Below are 7,926 nucleotides of genomic sequence, written 5' to 3'. Positions count from 1 at the left end.
CACTAATGTAATGTGTGGATAGGACCTATTGTTGTATTTCCGGGACATCTTATGTGTTGATGTTATTTGTTTTGATCTAAGGCTAACATGGTTTGTAATTATGTAATCGGTTTATTGTCTGGTGGCTGAACTGATTGTTTATGGTCGAGGGTTTGTATAAATAAGATGTAAGATCTCATTGTAGATCTTCATGGTTAATGTAAGAGGTAATGGTCAAGGAAACTAATGTGCGAATATTGCAATATCATTCAGGCAGAGGAGTTGGTCGATCATTGGAGATCGAATTGGGTTTGAGTAAGAGGATTTAGTCCTCCAGTATTGAGCTTAACTAGAACTGTACTCAGGCATAGGAGATGCTATCTTTTGCAATTCAACACTTCTCCGTATTGTAGTCTGGATTTATATGTAGTCAGTGAGACTCCTTTTGTGATGAGCAGTGTGCTTTAGGCTATTGGCCTTCCTGCAAGTGCAGGCCCCTTCATTGTAATTCACATACTTACTGCAAAAGTATTATCTGACTATGGGTAGGCTTCCCACCGTGGTTTTTCCCTTTACTGGGTTTTCCACGTACAAATCTTGGTGTTGTGTGGATGGTATTTATTATGTGATTATTGTTTATGCTTATTTGGATTAACTGCTATTCTGGTATTATTGTTTTGGATTTGGGTATTAAAGTTTTAATTGCTGATTCCACCCCCCTATTAGCTGTCTTCCGATTATCTGAACTGTCTAACAACATGTGTTTCACTCTCATACTCTAGGCTTAAGTTGATATCCTTGTCAATTTAGTGTCTTGGCTTGAGTTGTCTTGTAGTTGTCATATGTTATGTTGTTCAACCCAATAATGGGTTGCCTTTTGGAAGTTGTGATTATTTATTAATTAATAATTAATTGATTCATATAGTTTATTAATTATTAAATTAAAATAATGGATGACATTAATATTTAGATATGATTGTGTAATTTAATTATTTAGGGTTATTATTTATTAATGTTATTTGTGGATCATAATATTCGACATTTATCATTATGCATGAAAGATTATTTATTTATTATATTATTATTTTATTTATTATATTTTATACGTATGTGGGAGATATTTATAGTATTGAGTTTAAATCACATTGGTTGGAGTATTTTTATCCATCCATACATTTAATTATTTGTTTATTACTTATTGATATTTATTTCATGAATTTGTATTTAATTGATGATTTTATATCATTACTATTATTATTTTATAGTCTAATGTTTAATTGAATAATTATTATTTGAGATTTTGATTTATTTATTGTTTAATTACTGGTTGAGTATTTATGCTTGTCCATACAATTACTTATTTATTATCCATTTTTCTTATTTGCTAATTGTTTGTTTATTTATTTATTTTTCTTTATTGTTTATTTATTTATTTTTCTTTATTGTTTATTTATTTATTGTTGGGTTATTTATTATTTATCCATTTATTTATTGTTTTGATTATTTATTTCTTTTCCTTGTTTAATTTATTTGCTATTATTTATGTACCTACCCCTTGTTATGATTGGGCCTCTTGGGAGTTGTGATTGAGAGGATATTATTATTTAATTGTTTATTTATTTTATTTGTGGTTTTATATTTAATTGGAGCATTTATTTATATTGCATTTGATTCATTTTATTGGTCTTTGATTTATTATTATTGGTATTGGTTATTATATTACTACATTCTCTTGTTACTAATTGAGTAATTAAATATTGTGTTTATACCTACCCTATTATTTTTTTGGTTGAGATTTGAGGGTAGGTAAATAATATTATTTTATATTCTTACCTTGATTTTTGGAAGGGGGGTTGGTATAGAATATAGTTTAGTGAAATAGTTTGATTGGCTGGGATTCTTCTATATTTTTTGAATGAGATCTTATTTATTGGCTTTTTTAGCATTTATGGGGGTGAGCTTCTGGATATCTTTCTGCAACTTTTGGATTTTTGAATTGCTTGGAGTTGGAATTGCATGGTTGGATTGGATTTTGGAAAGCTTGTTGGTTTGTATTTTTTCTCTTCTACGATTGCATTACCATCACTCTACTTCCAGGTTGGAGATCTTTTCCATTCTTGCATTTGGATTTTTAAAAAGAGTTATTTTCTTCATATCTGCTAAAAGATTGTTTGGGGAGATTTGGGAATGAATGATTATTCTATTATCAGTAATTGGGAAAAATGTTTAAGGAAAAAATTTATACTTATGTTTTTATGAATATGTGTGTGTGCATTGCCGGAAAAGGGCATTTGTGTATGTTGTTGTGTTGATTTGAAGTTTCCTGTGAATGCATTGTGGTAATGAATTGTTTATTTGACGATTTATTTTCCATTACATACCTTGTATTAGGGCCTTCTTATTTGCCATTTTGGTTAAGTTAAATAAAAAAGGGCCGAGTCTAGGTCTAAGCCCGTGTAATATGATGACCTAGATTGTTATCAAATTGTTCGAGCTTGGCCTTAGTAAAGCTTTGTTTTGATTTTTCAAACTTTCTGGGCTGATTTTATGCCTTTGTGTAGTCGATGCTCCAATCTGGGCAAGTTGAGTCATTCTGGGTTCCATTTCTAGGTTTTTCGCATCCTGTTATAAAAGAGCTAAAAAAATGAACAAAAGTGCCATAGTATGCAACACAAGCGCCATTGTATGAACAATAGTGCCAAACTAATAAGCTTGTGTCTTTTGGAAGTTTTAACTCTCCAAAGTTGGTTTTTCTGATCTGTTTTGACTCCAAAGGCATTTTGTGATTGTTGATTTTATTGTTCTAAGATATATATGGTTCACTATCATTCATTTTATTGTTGATTCATGTTCCAGTGAGATGGTTCATTCCTTGCCATTGAGGATTATGCTTATGTGTTATATAGCTCCAATAAGAGGAAGAATGCCTTGCTGTTGAGAAATGGTTATGAGAGCTCTAGTAGGATGATTATGCCTCACTATTGAGGATTGATTTTTCTTTCAAATTATCCTTTGACTTCATGTATTTTGCCTTCATTCATTGTTGTATTGTTTTGGTGAAGGCTTTGATGAATAATGATGAACATTAAATACCCAACAGATACTGAGAGGGGGGGGCGGGGGGGGGGGGGGGGGTGAATCAGTATGGACAAAAACTTCTTCAACAACTTAAACTACAAAGACTGCACTAACTGGTAAACAATATCACCAATCTAAATCAAGGCACTACCGGTAAAACACAATATGACTGTAAAAGACATAAACCGGTAACATCTAGATCTTCTCAATACCTAATATCTCATATCAACTTCACCCATATGCTTAAGCAAGTAATACATCAGAAATACAATGACCATTGGATCAGCTTGCATTACCGCTTAACAGAAAACACTAAAACATCACATGAAAAAGCATCACACATAACACACTGATTTTTCACGTGGAAACCCAACTGGGAAAAACCATGGTGGGGATGAATACCCACAAGTTGTTCTTGAACTCTTCTGAAGTTCGCTCTGTTAGGAGCCTAGTCCGGTTAAAGACTTTACAATTGGTTCTGCTAGGGATCACCCCATTGAGGGATGGCTAAATACTGGGTTAGAGGTTAAAACCTTGTTAAAGGTTACCTTGCAAGAGGATTTGAAGAGCTCAATGATTTTGAGTCACCCTGTTAAAGGATTTACAAAAATCCTGTTAAAGCTACCCGGTAAAGGGATTTTCCATTTGCTGAAATGGTTAGAAGTCAATAGATAATACACTGATCTGATAACAACACTTAATGCCAAGGTAGATTCGCTTCAATTTCTTTACATCTGCAATCACACTCTGCAGATCTCTACTTACTCCTTAGGTCTAGCAAGAATCACCTCGCATACATTCATTTGCCAACAACTTCAAATAAAAAATCATCATCGACCTTATAGACAACAATTAGGTCAGTGGCCAAAACCTAAAAACCTAAGCATCTAGATTAACAATACAATCAATCCAATCTTGGCTATTTAAACACATTACATAGGCTAAAATAATCTTGAACAAATCTCAAGACGTTCTCCATCGTCCGTTCTTCACCGCTTCTGGAAGCTGATAACCCATCATGCGCTCTCCACCATTTACTAAGATTTTGCACATTCCCGAGGTAGATAGAATCAATCTTCTTCATGCAAGATCCTCAAGGAGATACTTCACGCACACAAGGCTACCATGGTAATGTGATCTAATATTCATTTCAATGCTAACTCATCACAAGATGTCATCGGTCGAATCACACAGACTTGGAATGTATCAATCGGAAACCCTGAAGCTGAGACTACCAACCAGTAGTCATATGAAATGAAACCCCGATACAAAATTTTCATATACCGGTTCACACTCCAACATACCGGTTCACTTTTTGTATATATCTGTTCATACCATCATACCAATTCACTTGCCAGTTTGCTTACTTCAATATACCAGTTCATACTTCAACATATTGACATCAATGACAACATACAATCCCATGATGTCATCAAACTCTGCACATATGCCAACAGGCTCTTGCTTTCTTATGGGCGTATGTGTTGGCCATTTGGAAAAATTCATTATGTGTTGCATTGATGTTTTGTCATTGATGTCAACACTAGCTATTTGGATGCTTTACCGGCACCCTTCTTGTCTCGATAGGTTGAGCCGTTTCTGGTTGGTTTGGATCCGACATGATCTGGTAGGCTCCATATGATTTGGTTATGGAATCGTCTTATTCATGATACTCATGATCATATTCAGTTAGTTGGTTTTGTTCTGGTAATCGAATGCTATCATGTTTGCTTGGAAGCTTGGCTTTTGGTTCTGGTTAGGGTTTCACCGATAGAGCTTTTGATGAATTGCATAAGTGGTGTTGGTACAGCTTCTGGTGGAGTTTCTGGATGCTATTGGTGTTCATATTCAAGACTTGGTGGATGGAGATCATTTCTTTAGCTTGTGGACCTATATTGGGTCCCGATTGATCTAGGTTATGGACCAACTTAATGTAACGTGTGGATTGGACCTCTCGATGTGTTTCCAGGATGTCTTATGTGTTGGATATTATTTGCTTGGTCTAAGGCCAACATGTTTTGTAATTATGTAATTGGTTTATTGTCTGGTAGCCAACCTGGTTGTTTATGGTCGAGGGTTTGTATATATATGATGTAAGATCTCATTGTAGATCATATGGTAGAGAAGTAGGTCATGGAAATGATATGTAATGTGCGAATAATGTAATATCATTCAAGTAGAGGATTTGGTCGATCATTGGAGATCAAGTTGGGTTGATGTAAGAGGATTTAGTCCTCTGGTATAGAGATTAACTAGAACTATACTCAGGCATAGGAGATGTTATCTTTGTAGTTCAAACACTTCTCTGGATTGTAGTCTAGATTTCTATGTAGTCAGTGAGACTCCTTTTGTGATGAGCAGTGCGCTCTAGGCTGTTGGCCTTCCTGCAAGTGTAGGCCCCTCAATTGTAATTCACATACTTACTACAAAAGTATTATTTGACTGTGGGTAGGCTTCCCACCATGTTTTTTTTCTTTACTGAGTTTTCCACATATAAATCTTGGTGTCATGTGGATGGTATTTATTCTGTGATTATTACTTATGCTTAATTAGTTTAACTGCTATTCCAGTATTTGGTTTAAGCATTCTGGTATTAATGTTTTGGGTTTTGGTATTAAAGTTTTAATTACTTAATGTTCTGGTAATATGTGACAATTGATTCACCCCCCTCTCAGTTGTCTTTCGGTTATTTGAAATGTCTAACAATTGGTTCCAGAGCCTTGGTCCTCTCTACAGAAAGCTTAACCACTTGAGGAAGATCTTGATGCAAAGTGCACACAACAGGAAGTGCCAAATGGAATCACAGTCTCTCTGACTCAATAGGTGACTATTCTAACTTAGTCTACCTTACCCACACTTGGTAAGGAAGTGTAAAACCACCCTCACACAACCTTAAGACCTATCCAAGGCCAAACCCAATCCCTTAAGGATTACTCAACTTTGACACAAAAGTAGCTTCTGGGACTCAATCCCTTAATGAGGCTCAAACAAGGAAAATGCCTCAAATCTATTGTCTGATGCTAAATAGCAGTAGGGACACCTTCTATGACCCTAACCAACCCAAAATCCAACCACTAAGTGACTGCCCCAAACTTTATTATGCCAACTTTACCTTTTGGGCTTACTCGGCTGCTAGGTCAATCAACAAGGAACCAATCAATACAAGACAAACTTTACAAAGGACATGGTACTATTTTTGGTGATTTGAAACCTCCAACATATCGTTAAACATTCCCCAAGAGGACAAAGCCTCTCCTTACTCCTGTACTATCAAACTCTCACTTGGTTCACAAGCCTAATTGGCCAACTCAGGCTTGGAACACCAACAAGCACTTGATGATGGGTTCATAAGTCTTGGATAGAGTCTTGGGAAGTTTTTTCAACTTGTTTGCTTGCCTTTCAACACCTTTCACTAGCCCTTGGTCCCTCTATTGATCGGCACACTTCAAACATCAAAATGCAGGCTAAATACATGAGGATATTTAGCCTATGGCATGAACAAACACCAAACAATCTTCTTCACCAGGTCCTGGGTGTTTAGGATGTTATAGTACACCATCATACCTTGCTAATTCCAAAGGGACTTGAATTGACATCCCTAGAATTGCAAGATATGGGCCATATAGCAGTAAAACCCCAAAGCCCTAGGGTTTGCAGTAGTTTAGAGGAAAAATTTAATAACTTCCTCAATTTAACACCAAAATCTATCAGACTAGAACCAATTGAAAGATATTTCACATGTTCATATGACCATGGGCCTGTTTTAGGCTTTCAAATTTGTACAGAACCATACATTCATGAGTTTGCTAAAAAAAACTGGTTTTTTATCAGAATTTTGTGCAATTTTTACATCTCAATCACTTCCAACCCTTTGGAAGTCGAATACAAAGCCTCCCCTAATAGGCTCAACTGAACCAAGGTGGTTGGGAACCATTGGAGCCTTTGTTTAACTACATTTTAAAAGTTGCACAAAACTGTCAAAAGTTGTCAACTCCATTTTTGACAGTTTTTGCATTTTTTGCAATTTTAACATGTATGACCCCTAACCATTCCAAAATGGTTCTAACATGACCATATGGACTACAACACATCAAAATCAACCCCCTAATGCCAAAACTAATCACTACAAGAAAAAAAATGACTACTAGACCTTTTAGGATCCAAGTGGACTAAGGCAACTCTAGGTTTATAGAATGACCTAAGAGTCGCTTGACCACACAAAAAGGATCACCAAGACATGAATGGTCATCAAACATCCTTATTACAAGAAAAACATGAAAAAGAAAACAAAATTGCCACAAAGACAAGTCAAGGTGCCTTGCACCAGATCCTATGTCGTCTAATAGTTCAAGTTCATCCAGTTCATCTGGAGCTATATTTCAGAGAGATATTCCTAGGCTTGATGGAACAAATTACACAATATGGAAGATTCGGATGGAGACTCATCTGAGAAGTCTTCACAAGGAGATTTGGGAGATCACATAGAATGGTGTCACACCTCATAATTCAGCATCTGGCAATACTCCTCTGGTAAACCTAGATAAGGAGCTTGAGAATTATTGTAGAGTGAGAGAAGCCCTCTTGTGTGCACTTTCTGATCAACAAATAATGGGATTAACTGATAAATCATCTGGAAAGGCTATACGGGATAAGTTGGAGACTCTTAATGAAGCTGACCCTACAATGAAGATAGCAAAACTTGATGCTCACTGATTGAGATATGAAAACTTAAAGATGGAAGAAGATGAAAGGATTACTGCATTCATGGAAAGGGTAAATGAGATTGTTATGGGAATTCAATATTGTGGTGGAACTCTTAGTGAAGATGAAATTGTTTCTAAAGTTTTGAGATCCCTACCACCAACTTAC

The sequence above is a fragment of the Cryptomeria japonica genome, chromosome 5 (assembly GCF_030272615.1).
Source record: "Cryptomeria japonica chromosome 5, Sugi_1.0, whole genome shotgun sequence".
In the NCBI taxonomy this organism is placed as follows: Eukaryota; Viridiplantae; Streptophyta; class Pinopsida; order Cupressales; family Cupressaceae; genus Cryptomeria; species Cryptomeria japonica.
The sequence above is the reverse complement of the archived record's forward strand: the minus strand, read 5'-3'. Positions refer to the sequence as shown.